General features: G+C 40.8%; 1 protein-coding gene across 5 annotated transcripts in view; it reads right to left on the reverse strand.

Moving 5' to 3' along the window:
- RALYL (RALY RNA binding protein like) overlaps positions 1-18,448 on the reverse strand; it is a 773,722-nt gene extending 755,274 nt beyond the window's left edge. For 2 of the 5 annotated variants that reach the window (XM_043879848.1, XM_043879847.1), the window contains exon 1: positions 18,175-18,272. The gene's annotated coding sequence lies outside the window, so the exon portion shown is untranslated. Of the gene's footprint in view, positions 1-16,969; positions 17,173-17,259; positions 17,854-18,174 lie in introns of those variants that run through there. The other 3 variants (XM_043879846.1, XM_043879845.1, XM_043879844.1) reach the window with 3 other exon arrangements.
- Positions 18,449-18,883: the final 435 nt, after the last annotated feature.

Genomic DNA, 18,883 nt, shown 5'->3' on the forward strand with positions numbered 1-18,883 from the left:
ATGTTGAGACATAGGACAATGCTTTATTTATCATGCATGTTAGTAACTCTGGAGAAGGAAATGGCTATACACTCCAGTATTCTTGCCTAGAGTATCCCATGGACCTAGGAGCCTGGTGGGCTACAGTCCATGGGGTCGCAAAGAGTTGGATGTGACCAAGTGACTAAAACACATATTGGTAACTAACACTGTGTCAGCCGACAAGTACTGATGAATGAATGAATGAATGTGAGTCAGTGAGTGACTGAATTATAGTCTTTATTTTTAAGAAGCTTATAATCTAGAAAGGACTAAAAATGCATAAGTACAATGTGCTAAATAAGTTTTGTACCAGTGCTTCTGAAGCCAACTTGTGGTGAATGACCTTTTTTTTTTTTCATTCCCAACCAATAGCAAAGCAGTATTTTATAAGATACAATTTTAAAAAAAAAATGAAAAAATAAGGAACAATAAAAAGAGACATACAATGAGACATAAAATTATTCTGTAAAATTGATAGGAAGTTTCAATTTCTTGTCCCCAGCTAGCAACCAGCAGGCCACAAACTATATTTTGAGTGGCACAGTTTTTGACTATTGTTCTCAACAATGTGATAGGAAAAACCCCCAGTTAACCCATAAGTAAATGAAAGAAAAGCATTTGAAAACTTCAATTAAAATTAGTTTAGGATAATCTTCAGAGAAAATTACCATTTTCATTTTGTACTTTCCAGAATTCTATTGTGCTTCACACAACAGACCAAAAATTAAATCAATCAATAAATTACAGTACACCAAATGGTCCCGGTTCTTTTCAGCTGACCCTGCTCGTCTTGGCAACTCTGTGGGATTCAAGAGGAGGATACGAACAGCTTCTCGCTAGAAAAAAATTTCAAGGCGCCAGGCACTGCCCCGATGGCAAGTAAAAAACCCACCACTCAGTAATCGATGCCATAGGTGTCCTTCTCATTTCCATCCGCTTCCTTTTGAAAATATCTAATATTTCTTTACTGTGTTGTTGGAAATAATTTTCAACTTCAAAAAGTACTGATGTCTCCACTCTTTTCCCACGTAATAGTATTTTTAAGTTAATAGGTTTCAAGTACTTCTTACCTGTGAATGATATATTACTAAAAATTGCTTATTTGTGCTTAATAAGCCACTGCAGTACTCAAAACTTATTATATGCATATATGTGTGGTGAAAATATTAAGAAACCAGTGGAGTCTCCCTGGTGGCACAGTGCTAAAGAAGCTGCCTGCCAATGCAGGAGACCGGGTTTGATCCCTGTGTCAGGAAGATCCCCTGGAGAAGGAAACGGCAAGCTACCCCAGTGTTCTTGCCTGGGAAATCTCATGGACAGAGGAGCCTGGCGAGATACAGTCCATGGTATCTCAAGAGTCAAACACAACTCAGCGAAGAAAAAAACAACCCACCATTTTAAATTTTAAATTCTAAAATGTTTGGCAATTTCTAAAATTTAAATGTTCGAAAGGTCTTTGACTATGCAAAAAAAAAAAAAACAAACCTTTTTTTTCAAAATGCAATTACATAGCCTATTTCCTGGTGGTTAGGTTTTAGAGTTATCATCTATGGTTTGTAAAAATTGCTCCTGAAAAATACCTGTGATAGATCTTACACTACTTATACATTAATTTCTGTTTTTTATCTCATCTGTAACTAAGTTCAACCCAGTCAGTTTCATCTGCCAGTGCTGGATAAGGACACAAACTCCTTGAATGAACACCAGATGAAAGACTAGATGTGTGTTTTCACCAAAAGTATAACCAAAAGTATATTAATTCATATAAATCAAAAGCATACTATCCTACAACCCTGAAATAAAACAAACACAAAAAGAGGGAAATATGGGAATACACATTCTTTAAAATAACAATCAAAAGAAAAAGTAAAAATAACCAACTAAAATATTCACAGTGGAGTATGGCAAGGTACTTTACTACAATGAAATAGTACACAACCATTAAACTTAGGCTGCAAATAATAGTTAATGACAGTGTACTTAAAGTATATGGTTAAGTGGAGAAAAGTTTTCATTATAAATAATTGCATGGATTATACTATAAACATTTATGAGGTTATTATATATAAACTACATAAATATATAATGCATCATATAATTACAAGTATGTATTATAAATTATATCATTAGTTATTTAAACAAAAACTGAAAGGGTATATACCAAATAATATAAATAAGGAGGCAAATGTAATTTTGAATCTTCTCTCTAGAATGTGATTAAAATTTCAACATCAACACTATTATAAGAACAGTGCTTCCCTTTAAGATGTTTTGAGCATTTTTATTTAAATTTTATTTTAAAAAGTTATATATTTATAGTATGTACATAAATTTAATTATTTGGAGAAAAATCATCTAGTAGAGCATAAAATTTAAAATTTGAATTTTAAGAGTGAATAATATTCTATTCATATTGGTTGGATGGCATCAATGACTCGATGGACATGAGTTTGAGCAAGCTCCGGGAGTTGGTGAGGACAGGGAGGCCTGGCGTGCTGCAGACCATGGGGTCGCAAAGAGTTGGACACGACTGAGTGACTGAACTGAACTGAATGTTCTATATCAAACTGCTCACTCCTAATATTAAAAGAAATTACAAGGCCACACCGCTTATTTTCATTTGTAACAAATCCAAAGTTATGCTTTCTCCCAGTATGCTATAAACGTATCTGAGATTATTGAATTTTGGTACCTGCTAGATACATTAAACTGCTTCTTGTTAGATCAAAAGGAACTAAGGAATATTCCCCTAATTGAAGAGCTGAGCGCTAGACCAATAATGCACACTAGATGAACCAATAATGCACACTAGATGAATAAAGATATTAAATTCACAGGAGTATTTTTGATATGAAGGGAAAAAAATATCATGTGTTCATTAATACTGTGAAATTAATGATTTTTTGTAGTTTTCTGAACCAAAACCACAGCATATTCAGTCAAAAATTCAGAACCCAAGACCTGGCATTAATACATTTTGAGTATTTCCAGTTCCTTTCACGGATATCAAAGACAGGAAGTCCACCTCATAGTAACACAAAGAAATTTAATATCAGGCATCTTTTAGAAACAAAGATACATGATATCCAATAAATGGGCAAAAATAATGAGAACTACTCGCCAAATTTGATTCCACATGGCAACTAGATACCTAACAGCATTTTGTAAAGATGTTTGTAATCAAACAATCCTTTCCCCACCTTCTTACACGCGCTCACAGTCATATTTGCCCTCACTTACACAAGGACACACCTTGAAAGGCCTAAAAGGGAAATACATGCTTCGCTCTGAAACAAGGAGAGATAATAAAACAAAACCCAACGATCATATTTCCCACCTGATAATTTCAAACTATTGGTGACTCACAAGTCATCTTTCAACCAAAGATACTAAATCACTTTAAAGCTCAGAGTCAATACAAATTGCTTGATATTATACAAACTTGGGGTGCCTCAATTAATGCATCATTCCACACAGAGCCCACAAAACCTGGTTTGACTTTATTCATTGTATTAAGAACCTATTTTGTGAGTGGAATTAGAAAAATTAAGCCTCTTATTTAATATAGAATAAGATACCATTTTAACCATTTTATCCCAGAAATGTATTTTTACCTCTTATGGAATTTGTCACCACTTAAAGCAAGCTCCTACACTGAAAGCTCCGTTCTCCTACATTATGCCATACCTCACAACACACAAAATAATTAAAAAGTAAATTTTCAGGAAATACTTACTGGATAGATATTGATGTTCTTTGCCAGCTGACCATATTTTAGGATAACTTTTTAGTAAAAATGAACTTCAACGTGTTTCGGTTCAGCTTCGTAATAAAATGTGATAGCTAAAATTGAGACAATCAGAGAGTATTTTAAACTATGTCCTGACTAATCTCTGGTAAGGAGCAAGGTGCCAAAAGGAATTCAAAAACATGACATCGTCCTGAGATCTTCTGACCTCTCTCGATCTGAGTGGCCCTATGGGGCAGCCCCTCACACACGTGACCACTCCACATTTTAACCTTGGCTAGTTCTGTGCTATAAAACACAAACTGGATTTCAAATACTTAGTAGAACAAAAGGAGTCTGCTTAAAAAATAATTGCATATTGATCACTCATTGAAATGATAATTTTTGACAGGCTGAGTTAAATAAAATATATTATGAAAATTAGCTTGATTTGTTAATCTTTGCTTTCTAACTGTCTTTTTTAAAATGTAAAATTGTGTGTGGAGGCCTGCTCTGTGGCTGGACAGTGCTGACCTGGAGAACGCTTGTCACTGCTTCTAACCGGCCTCTTCCTCTCTCTCCCCTCCTCCCTCTTCTACTCTTTCCTTTCTTCCTTATTTTTCTTTTCTAGAACTGCAACAATGTCAGGAGAGAGGTCAGGAATAGGGAAGGAAAATATAGAGATTTTGAAAAAAAAAAAAAGACTGTAAACATGATGGGAAGAGTTCAGAAATTAAACAACATATTCTCATGTTATTGGTTCACTAAATTATTAATAAAGCTATATTGTTATCCATCTGAAAGAGAAAAAGCAAGGCATTTCTCAACTCATTTTACAGTTTTTATTGTCTTTGAGAATCCAATAAGATATTTTTATTTGAAATTTTGAATAATCTCAAAGTATTCCAACACAAAGTTCATTCCCCCAAACAATGGGCTCAATTTTAGGGCCTAATATGTATATAAATACAAAGTTTCACATATTAATTTTCTGCTGGCATCTTCATCTCCTCAAAAACCCATGATTCCTGTCATCTCCCAACTTTCTTTCCAGATGGCCCTCTCTAAACCTTTCTGTGGCTTCTGATCTCTTCCTGCTACACATTTCCCCTGCACATCACCTTTATCTTCCTGACTTTGGATAGCAATGTCAAGACAGTACTGTCAAATCTCCCAACCCAAGGACCTTGCCAAGTCACTGAGAAGAGACAGGCACTCCGTTCCAAAATTTGCAGGTGCCTTAATGACCTAAATAACCATAACTAATCACTGCTACTTTTCTGAATTCTAATAATTCATGCATTGTCACTTTTCACATGTGCCATTTCCTTCTCCAAGTAGATGGTCAGTTCATGAGGGTAGGTCCAATGTTTGGTCTTGTTTTTAAACTTCTTTAATCTCTTAAAACACAATGACTTAGATATGGTAGATTCCCAGTGAGGACTGGCTAAATGAATGAACAAGTATTCAAAAATCTCACTAATTATGCCTAGAGCAAAACACTACAGAAAACTCTAAGAAGACAAGAATTGAAACATGTATAGCAGCACAGTTCTCACCGAATGCACCGTGAGTTTTTAAATCTTCCATACATAGGGAGCTGTTGTGTGTCTGTGACAAAATGTCACTGATCTATCCAGGTACACGTCACAGTGTCTCTTTTCCTGCATATTTTAAATAAGGCACGGGGGTATAACTCAAAGTGTTCTTTGTAAGCCCATGGACTGTAGCCCACCAGGCTCCTCTGTCCATGGAATTCTTCAAGCAAGAATACCGGAGTGGGCTGACAAGTTTTGGGTCCAAGAAGTCTGGGGTTTCAGGTCTCTGCTCAGCAATATGACAGCTCTGAGACATGTGAAGAGTCACTTGTCTGATCCTCAGTTTCCTCCCGATCTCTCCCTAGGATAGTGATAAACTCCTCCAGGGTGTTATAAAGATGCGGCACAATAGGACTAAGCATTCAGCCATCAGTCTGGTCCAGGACGGATGGTCTAACAGTGGGGCTGAGGCAGTGGCCACTGCAGCAACTGATCTGGCAAAATAGCAACAGCCACAGTCGACCTACCTGCTAACTGGACTCCTCATGAAAAACAGGAATGTGTGAACTGGACACCGAAGTATAATAACAGACAGACACTGTGTACTGTTCTTTTCAACAGGAATCATTTGCTGCTTTGTTTATAAAGTACTAGCTATAGTAGCCTATATTTTTCTATCTGGTTTTGATCAGGGACATCCTTATAACACTGAACTTTTGGTTGAGGTATCCATTTTCTTCTGCAACCGTCTTTCGGCTGCAGAATTTATTTCGCTATTATCTAAAAATCTAATCAAATGCAAACAAGATAAACACACACACACACTATTTATCTACATCTCTCCTCAAAATGTTCCAAAAGACTAAAATCTCAGCAGTCACAAAAGAAAAAAAAATTCCTTTACAGTATCAGTTGATCATAAACCTCCAAGAATGTCACTGATCCTTTTAGCACATGTTTTGGTCTTCATTTTCACTTTCTTCCCTGTCATCCCCTTATGAATTTTTTTTTTTTTTGAACTTTTTAAAAGTGTTAAAAATTACCCCTTCAACACTCAGCTTCTTCTCACAACACTTCTCAACTTCTCAACCTCAGCAACATCTGCCTCAGTTAACTGCATGCCCATGAAACTTTGAAACATGTTCATGTCATTTGACTCTGCTCCACTTTCATAATCTGGAGATATAACATTCTCCTCTGATCAAAACCATCCATCCTTATACCTCTTTCGTCCTATTAGAACCAGTGAACCTACTACTATTGGTTTACATCTTGACCTTCAGGCTCTCAAATCTTCTCTCTTTTTAGTCTCCTCATCTCCTTCCCCAGCCCAGATTTATGATCACTCTGACATGAAATACCCACTACATCTAGAAAGCACAGCTCTCTGTTTTGCATCATGCAGGCCTTGCTAATATCCTTAAGGAAAACTTAACTGTTTGCTTGACCCATTCAGATTGCATTTTCTATTGCCAGAGAGAGTGATGCAATTGTGTCAGCTAGTAACAACAAATTGTTAATTTTGCCAAGTTCCTCCCTATGGCTGTAGAGTCTTTTTATGGATCTTTTGAATATTCTCTGCTACATTCCCTAAATTCTTACTCTCACGCTAGTTAATTTCAACCTACCACCTTGAGTATATCTGAGGAAACTAATCATTAGACCGTAAGCTCTCAGCGGACAGGGCCCTTAACTAGTTGTATTTACCACTGAGTCTCCATCCTCCAGGACAGGGCTGAATAAACAAGGCATTTAGCTACCTAACGAACTGATCCAACTCCCTTCCTTCTAAGATATAACCAGTCTTCCTGTGCTACCACCGATCATACCAACCTTCTTAGAACATCTTGAAATTTGCTCCTGAAAATTATTTCCACCTCCGCGATACCTCTATCTCTTCTAGCTAAGGAGATTCCATTCTGAAAGAAATTAATATACATGCATATTTCCTTTATTATAGCTTAAAAACACATCCTTCGTCCAACAACACTGTTCTTGTTGTTCAGTCACCAAGTCATATCCGACCCTTCACGACCCCAGGGACTGCAGCATGCCAAGTACACACACCAATAATATTACTCCCTTGAATAATATTTCATTTCTACAATTGACGCTGAACTAAATTTACTTCTTGTCTCATATCTTCAAAGGCCCCATGGGAGCTGAAACTCAGATCTGGATTTCTGCTTCTATTTAACCCTAATATGCACATTTTTTTTCTCAATGGCAACTAACAGACTTCTCTACACTTTTACTGAAAATATTCAAAAACAGTCTGAAAAAATAATACAATAGAACCTACATAGTCACTTCCTGGATTGAAAAATTATTAACAAATGATGTTTTACACACATACACACACAAAGACACACACACATACACATGCACGCATATGCATTTTACCATGACTCATGAAATTAGGCTGCAGACATCATGGCATTTATCCCCAAATCATTCAGCATGCACCTCCTAATATCACTTATTAGCTAGCCCATGGGCAAATTTTCCCAATTCAACCCAATTTTGATCTTCTGTGAAGTGAAAGCCACTTAGTCATGTCCAACTCTTTGTGACTCCGTAGACTATACATTCCATGGAATTGCCCAGGCCAGAACACTGGAGTGGGTAGCCTTTCCCTTCTCCAGGGGACCTTCCAAACCCAGTGATCGAACCCAGGTCTCCCACAATGCAGGCGGATTCTTTACCAGCTGACCCACTAGGGAAGCCCAAGAATGCTAGAGAGGGTAGCCCATCCCTTCTCCAGTGTATCTTCTTGACCCAGGGATAGAACTGGGGTCTCCTGCTTTGCAGTCAGATTCTTTACTTGATCTTTTGCAGCCTTTTGTTAAAAACAACAACAACAACAACAACACACACACAAAATCAAACAAATCTCCAAAAACTGTACTTGGTTGTCTTTAGTCTCTTTTAATCTAGAAAACTCTCCCCACAATGGCAATGTCTTTTGAAGAGACTAGGCCACCTGTCTGGTATCTTCCATAACAAGTACTATACCCTGTGAATTTGTGTATTTCCTCATTCAGTTTAACAGGTTCTACTTTCCCTATATTTTTCTGTAAATTAGAAACTAAGCCTAAACAGGTTTTCTGTTCTGTTCAGTCACTCAGTCGTGTCCGACTCTTTGTGACCCCAAGGACTGCAGCACACCAGCCTTCCCTGTCCATCACCCTCTCCCGGAGCTTGCCCAGACTCATGTCCATCGAGTTGGTGCTCATCCTCTGTCGAGACAGGTTTTAGATTCAGCTCAAACATTCCGTCAACAATATCTCACAAATGACAATGACGACTTCAGACTGCATCCCTCCGAGACTCGTGGCGTCGGGCTGTCTATTAGAGATGCCGGGTTTGATCACGCAGCTGCTTAAGAAGGTAAACGCCAGATGCAATTAAGAAGCAATACTTGGACTTCCCTGGTGGTCCAGTGTTGAAAAATCCACCTGCCAATGCAGGGGACATGGGTTTAATCCCTGCTCCAGGAGGATCCCACATGCCACAGAGCAACTAAGTCTGTGCACTACAGCTAGTGAAGCCTGCGGGCTCTCCAGCCCAAACTCTGCAATAAGAGAAGCCACTATAATGAGAAGCTCAGAACCTCAGAAAAGAGGACCCCCTGCTCTCTGCAACTAGAGAAAGCCCATATGCAGCAAGGAAAATCCCGAGAGCAAAAATTAATAAATAAGTAAAATATTTTTAAAAATTAAGTAATCTTGAGTACCAGGAGAACACATTACTCCTCAAAATATTTGTAACCAATAGTGTTAGCACCTGGTGATGACTCTTGCCTGAATCATTTATTTCACTGGGAGTTATAAACAGAAATTTTCTCATTCTATCATTTGCTAGATACACTAACTTACACATTTTGTAAAGAAGAGCTGTCTTTCATCAACTAGACAAGAGTTCCTCCTAAAAAGCAGGCTAACCATTTATTTCAATTTAATTATTGTCAGAATCATTTATTAATTTTTTTTAACTGAGACTACCACAATGGACTCACAGACTTTCTTCAACGCTGCACTCTCTGTCACAGTCACTCTTGTGGCAGGAGCTCACCGAGGGCATATGATCGCTGGGTGGCCCTAGAGTGGGACCCAAACAGTCAGAGGCTTCCTGTCCCCTCTGCTGTCCTTGGGATGAATATTCAGCCCCTTCAAGGGCTCAGTCTTGAGAGAGCCATGTGTTGTTGAGAACATCCTGACTGGAGGAGAGGTGACTGAACCCCATGAAGGCTTCTATACAGGGATCCCCCACTTTGCTTTTACTAAAGATCTGCATTAGTACCTATTTCACTAACTGAAATAAATCCAAAAAGGATTTTCATTTTATGCACAAAAGCAAGAAGCGAAAACAGCACTCGCTATTTTGCATCAAGCCTTTACAGAGGCGAACCAGACCAGAGCAGAGGGGGCCCCCGTCGAGCTCCTTCCCCGGGAACCGCACTTGGAATCTCAGCAGTAAGCCCCTCTACCTTCACTTGTGTCTAAGAGCATCCGTGCTTTATCTCGACTTATTTTATGCAGCTGTTAGCAAGACGTGTCCGAGGGTGATTGCTTCTTCACTTTACACCACTTCAGTTCGCAAAAGGTTTCATGGCCATCCAGAGAGTGGGGGAGACCTGAACAAACTTTTAAGCTCCTGGTAGGTAGGGAGATACAGAAATTGATTTGCTTTGCAGCTGCCAAAGACACGCCTTGCACCTAAGTTGTCCTGATGATAAAACGGCCACGCACCACAATGGAGTCGTCTGCCTCTTTCCACAGTCTCTCCTCGCCCTCTCGGTCCAGGGGCCAGTTACTAATTTCACCTGGCATTGCGGCTTGCCAGGTGGCTCAGACCGCAAAGAATCTGACTGCAATGCCAATCCCGGGTTTGATCCTTGAGTCAGGAAGATCCCCTGGAGAAGGCTCCCCACTCCACTATTCATGCCTGGAGAATCCCACGGACAGAGGAGCCTGGCTGGCTACAGTCCATGGGATTGCCAGGAGTCAGACAGGACTGAGCGACTCACATCCTTTGGGAACCAACAACCACTGATGCTCAAATTTATCTGAATTTGGCAACTGAGAGGCCCTTCAGGCTAGCTCCTGGTTACCATTACAGTTAACACATAAGGTTTACACAACCTGATTTGTTTGACAGCATGTCCTCGCTTCCCGGAACAGTGATTGAAGTCAGGCTCATCTGGTACTTTTTCTGCCTAGACTTAGAATCGGCCACATTTCCAGAGAGTTTGGGCCCCTTGAATGGGAAATGGTGTTTAGAAACCATGATTTGTGCACTGGATGTGTTCGCTGCTTCTGGAGATACTGCTTGGAAGTCTTTTAAGGAGCCAGCTAGTAAACCTACTTTATTTTTTTATTTTTTATTCATTTATTTTTATTAGTTGGAGGCTAATTACTTTACAATATTGTAAACCTACTTTAAAAGCATGTGTGGTATATTTAAATAACTGACAGCTTAGACCCCTCTTTACCTTTCTGTTCCTGAGCTATCCTAGCTACTCTCGCTTTTTAAAATTTCTTCTATATGTAATTTAAAATCAATTTACCTGGTTGCAGATAACCTTCTTACTGATCTTCCTGTTGTCAGGTTACATTTTTAAATGCACATACACATAACACACACACACGAATGTGACATACAGTCTTGGGAACTGACCTCCTGATGTGACATGTCACACCATATCCAGAATCATGGCAAGCTTTCTCACTTAAGTCTAATACATAACATTCATTTAGTTTCTTCTTAAAATTAATGGATTTTAACCACAGATTCAAGGGCCTTTTTCTCAGGTCTCACCTTCCTTCAAGCCTACACAGCATTAGCCTTGCTGAACAACACACACACTCACACACACTCACACACTCACACACACTCACACACTCTCTCTCTCTCTCTCTCACACACACACACACACACTCCTAAGCTTCAGTGGCTATCCTCCTTTTTCTCTTTGTCTGCCCTTAAGCAGACTCCTTTATATCCATTCAGGAAAACACAGGTGTTTCCCATATGTTTGCCTCCTAAAATTTTAATGTCAATAATCTTGTACCATCTTTTTCTAGCTTTCAGTATATTTTCCAGCTCTAGATCTGAATTTCAATTGCACATCAGTCATTCTATCCAGGTTAATACTGGAAGTTGGTATCAGTGATACATCCAAAACGGAACCATTCTCCCACCCCCAAGCAAATCAGCCCGCCTTCTAGATATTCTTATTTTCTCCTGCTTTCTTTCATTCTAAAACTCAAAAGCTGCTTTTGATAGTTCCCCCCACCCCCACCCCCGCCTTAGCCTCCAAATCCAGTGTGTGGATGAGTCAATTGATCGCCGACTCTGGAATCCATTTCATCGTGTTCATTCACACTGCCTTCACTATAGTTTGTTTCCCATTCTCTACTGAAAAATATTCACTTTTTCAAGTTCCAAGGAGATTATTTAATAACGGAGCCCTTTTTCACACATCCAAAGAGGCAATTAAAAACAGCATCCTAAAATAACATCTTGCCGTTGTATGTGTTTGACGTTATTAACAAATAGATAAAATGAGCTTGACACAAGCGTGTGTCACAGTGCAATCCTGAGTGGAGATGACGTTGGGCGTGAGATGCTGGCAGGCAGAAGACACACCCATGTTTATAGATGTGCTGCGTCATGAAGGAATTGGCTCTTCAGTTTTCCTTGCGTAAAAGAATAATCTTCCGCATCACACCACAAAACCTTCAAGAGTAGAGACTGCACTTGGGGCTAAACATTTGCCGAGAGTCTGCCCACAACCTCGGCACAAGCGCTGTGGCTACAGCGCCACCTGCTCGGTCCTGACCGCAGGGCGTGAGTGCCTCCCGCGGACGGGGTCTGCTCAGAAAACCCGCGGTCCTGTTGAGCTGCGTGACGCCGGTCACTCGAACACCCTTTCAGCACCAGTAAGAGTCTTTCTGCAAATTTTCTGGGGTTTCTGACTGCAGCGCTCAGTAGTGAAAACGTGCCAAAATACAGCCATCTAAAATAACGCGCCGAGAACACACACACAGCAGCTGTTTTATCTTGAGTAGAAGAAACAGACAGAGATGTCCATCTTCGCAAGTGGAGCATCCCTGCACAGAAGCAGAGCCGCGGAGTGCGAATTCAGACATTCCCACCATTTGTCCCTCCAGTCCCCATGGAGACTTGAGCAAATTACATCTCTCCAAGACTCAGTTTCCCCCAAAATGTAAAATAGTGATGCTGTCACCTACTCATGGAAAGGAAGGAGACCTCAGAAAGTGTTAGTCCTACTTTTCTTTCCCTTTTCTCTTGATTTAATGGAAAATAGCCTTTCCCACTCCAGCCTGTTAAGTTTCCAAAGTGACTCAAAAATATGTTGCTCCTGTTGTAACTTAGCATATGGCTATCAAAATGTGTATAAATATTTTGTCTAAATACATGGATGATGTAGGAACACAATTAATTTCCACTGTTGAAATTTAGACAAAATATTCAACTACTTTATTCTAAGCAAGGTAGATAAACTGATGTGTCAGATGTGATTTTATGAAACATACTGATGCAAATAAAATCTCCAGTTTTTCTTAAGTATGAAGGTACACAATGATGCATTTAATTGCACCTTTCAGAAAAGCTGGGTAGGGTTCCCCTGATTTCTGCTATAATTCTCTTCATTTAGATTTCTACATGGCCCAAGAAATAAATCTTGCAGTCCTGACCCCAGCTTCACTGTCTCCAGAGACAGTCCAGAAGACATTTATCCTAAATGAACTGAAGTTCTCCTACTACCCTCTCTGTGTCCAGGAATGAAAAGAAAAAAGCAATCAATAACTCTGTGTTTGCCAGAATGAAGCCCCAGAATAACTGCCTCATAAGTGAAAGACTTTTAATTTTATGGGAGAATTAGAAAAGCACAAAATCCATTTTCCACAATGTCAGTGTGCTATTTAACGTGAGTCTAACAAAACAATGAACCTCCCCCAATATTTTCTTGAAAATCTAAAAAGCTTCAGGAAGAAGCAAGACTACTAAAAGCTGGCAACAAGGGTTAGATGTACAAATTTTACCTGCCAAAATTTAATGATAAAAAGAAGAGTGATAACAGGCATTTTTATAAGACTTACTAAATATGTAACTAGTTTTTGGAACTTTCCAAAGTCAAATTATTACTTACATTTTCTTCAATAATTCTTGTTCTCAAAATCACATCGCAGTGAAACCGTTCTTGTCACTAACATGAAAGTTTGTTGCCCCACTGTCAGCAAGTGAAATTTATTAAAACGTCATACTGAATTATGAAAATGGGATTGGAAAGGTATTTGTGCATGTCACTAGAAGTAGCAAATAATAATGAAACAATAAGAAAGTAATAACAACAACCTCAGACCAGTAAGGAATTTTTTTTAATTAGATTTTAATTTCTTGCAGAACTCCATAGACAACTTGAAGAATACACTTCATCATTACCTTAGTTTTTTATACACAAAATAGAATTTTCTTAGTGGCAATGTGATAAAAGAAATAAAGAAAACAGCTGTATTTTTTTTTTCCTAAGGCACAGCTAATTACATTTAAAAAATAAAATTTTCAAAACTCAGAGAGGAGGAAAAATTAAATTGTAAGTAAAATATTTCCTTTTTAGCATGCAAACCATTCTGAACATTGACTTCTTCCAGTGTGGAGTTTTATTTGATGTGATGCACTGTATAATTAGTTGCTGACAGTATCAGTAAACAGTAAGCAAAGCATGACCACACTCTTACTCCAGTCAAATGCTTTCAGATACAGGGAGCTTCTCCACATTTTTGCAGTAGCTTCTTTTTTTAAAAGCTGCTTTAAAACTGCTTTAGGTAAGAAACAGTTATCCACACAGCACGTGGTTCTAGCTAGGAAAATATAAGTTTTTGGATATCAGATGTAGTGCATTATTTTTGTATCCTGTTATTTTCACATTCTGATGGCATCATTGGTTTGCACAAGTTTGGTAGCTCTTTTAACCACTAACCTTTCATTACAATTAGAAAAAATAAACTATCCTTTTTTTTTTTTTAAAAAAAAAGCAATATATCTTTTGTAGTTAAAAGTGTGCCTTTATAAATATGTGTTTGAAACCTTTCCCCCTTATATATACCAGCATCACACTGTGGCTGCTTCATCCACACTAAGAAAAGAATTAGCGTGCTCCTTGCTAGCTTATAATCATGTAAGGATAAAAATATGAAACAATTAAATGTCTATCTTTATGATTAAAATTTCTTCATTTAAAAATTCTTGGACAGACCACACACTCAAGACAGAACTCCAACTAGGGTTTTCTTTCTCTACAATGTTGAAGAGTGGGACGTACAATGTAAAGTTAATGCAGTAAACCAGGATTTTCAAAATGTCCAAATTTTGGCACCTCCTAGTAAAGTTCTAGCAAATGTAGAAGGCTGCTTTAAATGTGTGATTTATTTATTTGTAGCATTCAGATAATCAAATACTTAAAGTCAGTTGGTGGTCCAGTAGCCAATTTAAATTTATGTGTCTTCTTTCCCTCATCCTCTACCTTCACCCTAAACCCTCTCTCTTGCAGCAAAATATTTATTTTGCTGTCAGTAAGCAATTAAAAGTAATCTGCATGATTAAGTTGATCAGAATCAAAGTGTGTTGCTTGCTGAATTTAAGAATATTATTTTTCCATGAGAAACCAGTAGGCGGTGCTAAATCTTGGAAGCCATATTCAAAGATTTTAAACCAAAACACAGAGTTGTAGAATCCCCAGCATAAATTATGGAGGAGGAAATTTCAAAATTTCAACGTAATAGAAATTTAACGTAAGTATGTAGTATACTGAACAAGCAATATTTAATGAAAACCTAATACGACTAAAGGCTCTTAGCATGATCTTTATTTACAGAATTCAAAGCACAGCTACATATCTGTTCCCACTTGAAACCTTATGAATATCTTCCATCCCATTAGGGTTCCAATCTCATTTGGAAATATCACACAGTACTGTCTGCATTCTTTAACAGCCTTAAGATACAGTTACCCCACCTTAGGGCAGCAAGTGATCCTCTTAATGAAAATTATGGTTTAATTACTCAAGCTTTTTTTGCTCATTCACTGTTTCTCTCTTCTAAAAGAACTAGACGACGTACAGTGTCTACAAAGAAATATTATACACATGCATTGTCTTGCATTTTTACGTAAATGAGCATTTCTACTTACATATTATTATGATAAAAGTGATTTAAAAAACACAGAATGTTGCAAGTGGCATCTTAAATAATTTGCTCCCTGTTTAAACCACAAGAAAGACTATATATTAGTACCATGTTTACCACAACCCCCCCCAAAAAAAATTAAAGCTTTATTACATAATATTTGTGTCAAATCTTAGAACTATGCCTTTCAGAATATCAAGTCTGGAGGTCCACACACGGGACATAACTATCTTTTTTATATAAATGCAACAGGACTTTCTTAACAGAGAAAAGCTACCCTACATACAAGAGTAACACATTGCTACATTCAAAGATCTCTGAAATGGGACAATACATTATGAATTTAAAAATACATAGCTTTCTAGATGTTATGATCATTTTTAACCTGCTACAGATAAATGATGACTTGCACTCCTCCGTCACCACAAAGAGTAAAGAAACACAGGCATAAAACCTCATTCCACAAACTGAGCTTAGAGACTTAAATATTTGCTTGAAAAAAGCCATAGCGTATGTCATTAACATGTTTGTAATGGGCTCTTCTGTATGTTGGATTTAGTTTTTATGCCTATAGATAACCTAGAATAAAACTTAATCTGAGAAGTAAGTTATTCCACTCGCCTCGTATTTATTTTAACAGAATCCAAGTTCTACACTCCAGAATCAAATCATTTAAATAATGGCCTCCAGACTTTAAGATTTAAAGTATAACACAAAATTTGTTTGGACAGCACGTTTCCCGACAGATTCTGTCACTGTGTTAAGTACAGAGAAAGCTTTTTATTACCAACCGTGGTACATCTCCAAGAAGCAGTACTAGATTACCCCGGGAACCTAACGCGACGATCGCAACATACAAACTCCACAGAACACATGCAACAGTGCAATGTCACCAACACAAGCGAACGCGTCACCACAGTCACGGACCCCAAGCCCGGTCCTCTGCCCGGCTCTCGGGGGAAACCCTTAGCGACCACCATCAGGTGGTTAAAAGGGGGGACAATACGTTGTCCCTTTAACACTTCATCCTATGGGTGTAGCCTCATGCATGCAAACTGGCGCTTTCATCCTCAACAGGAAACCCAACTGAGCATCACGAAAAGTAGCGATCTCCTCCACCTTGGAAGATGCCAGGCACTTAAAACCAGAGCAAGAAACACCCCGCGGAAAGAAAAGCTCCAAAGACACCACCGCGGAAGAAAGCCACAGCTTCCGAGCGAGCGGGCAAAACAGGCAGGGACAACCGAGTGCGTGGTTGACTCGGGGCAGAGGAGCAGCGCGCGCCGCGCGATCGGGAGCCACCCCCGGGATCTGCTGGGCTCTGGGGCCCGGGCCCTCGGCCTGAAGCCGGCGCCTCCAGAGGACGCGGCCCAGCCGCTGCGTCCCGCGGTCTCCCGGGCGCCCCCGGCCCGGCCCGCGCCCGCGCCCCGCGCCCCTCCGGCTCCGCAAGTGGCCCTCGGAGAACTTACGGGGCCGCCCGGCGCCGCCCGGGGCGCAGACGCCTCCCGCCGACCGAGGGGCGGCGTTTCGCGCTCATTCAAAAGCCAGCCCAGGCCGGGCACCGACCCGGGCTTCCCCCGGCTCCCGGCGCGGCTTCCCCGCCGCGGGCTCGGACGCTGCCCCGGGCCGCGAACGCGCACACACGCGCGCACACACACACACACACACGCACGCACACACGCGCACACACACACGTTTCTTTGCCAGGACGAGAGTTGCCGTTGCAAACCCGGGAAACGCCTCCAAAGGGACCAAGTACCTGCTCTGTGCGAGCTGCTCAGCTGTTCACTTCATCCTCCGTTGGCAAGGAAACCAAACCGCACTTCATTTTTTTTTTTTTTCCAGAAAAACCTTCCACTGCCATCATTTGAAAATGGATTTACAGGGAGGGGAGAGGGAGGAAGAAGGGATAATATAGATATATAGATATCAGGATATCCTTCATAAAATGATATCGGGGTTTTTTTTTAAAGGCAGATGTGCAAAAGTCACACTTAATTTAAAGGAGGGAAAAAAATATTTGCTTAAAAATAATCCCAGGAACCAGCTACAAGAAAAGTTTCATGTTATCATTCCCAAAAACAAGTAGGGGAGGGAAAAAAAAAACAAAAACAAAAACGAATTTGTTCTCCCCGGCTTCCAAAAAAGAGCACAAAAAAAAAAAAAAATTAAGAAAATTCATGTCTTTGCTCAGTGGTTTGTACCAGTATCGCAAACCCACAAACTTGTAAACACTGCCGCAAGATCCCACCTATACAAAAATCTTATCAGAAAAAGGGTATGCAAAGAAAAAAAAAAGAGTTAGAAACATGCTTTTTTATTTTTACAAAGGGGGGGAAAAATAGGCACCACACTTCACATCGCTTTTTCCTTCAAACCAGTTGCACATTTTGCTGGACTTGGGAGTCGCTCCTCGCGGGAACCGTCGCCGCGGACTCCCAGACGCAGCGCCTCGTCTACAGAACCGTCGCATGCTAGAAAAACTTGGATTCAAGAAAAGGCTCAAAACCATGCTCCTCCAGCTTTCCCAAATGCAAACAATAATCAAAGAAGTGGAGAAAAAAGAAAAAGAAGAAAAAACAAAAAAACAAAAACAAAGGGGGGAGAAAAATAAAACCAAAAAAGAAGAAGAAGAAGAAGAAGAGGACAAGAAGGCCCCTGAGAAGGTACTCACCGAACGGGAGTAAAATGTTGGAATAAAAATGAGATTTAGGATAAAATACAGTATGGCGGTGGAAGAAGGACTGGAGCGCGTGTTTCTCTGTCTCTGCCTCGGGCACTGACACGTGACTCGGAGCCGGGCTGACTCGCAGGCACGGCCGGGGGGGACCCGGGCTGCCAAGTGGGGGGGCGCGCCGAGCCCCACTCCGGCGGCGGCGGCGGCGGCGGCTGGGAGCGCGGAGCCCGGCGCCCGCGAGCGGCAGCTCCCGGCGAGGCGGCTCCGCTGTGAGCCCGGACGAGCAGGTGCCGCTCACGCGGGCGCGGGGCTCACGCACACGCACACGCAGAGCCGGCGAGAGGGGGCGCCGCGCGGGGCCGGCTGCGGCTGGCGAGGCCCGGGCACCGCCGCCCACGGCGGGGAGCGCGCGCCCTGGGGCAGCTGGGGGCCGCCGATCGCACGCCCCGGAGGAGGCCACCAACTTGCCGCCCACCTCCAACTTGTTGTTCGCTTGCCGCTTCCCTCTGTTCGCCTGTTTTCCACGCCAGGGTGGTCACCTGCGGAGAGATGCCAACCTCTCTCCAGAAGTTTCACTGTGAACGCGCGATCGAACGCACCCACTGCGCCCCCCCGCAAGCCCGGATTTCTCGCCCGACCCCTCCCCAGCTGCCCTCGCCTCTGCGGTTCCCCACCCGCCCCCCGGATCTGCGCGCCCCCCTCGTGG

This window comes from Cervus elaphus, chromosome 21 (assembly GCF_910594005.1).
Source record: "Cervus elaphus chromosome 21, mCerEla1.1, whole genome shotgun sequence".
NCBI lineage: Eukaryota > Metazoa > Chordata > Mammalia > Artiodactyla > Cervidae > Cervus > Cervus elaphus.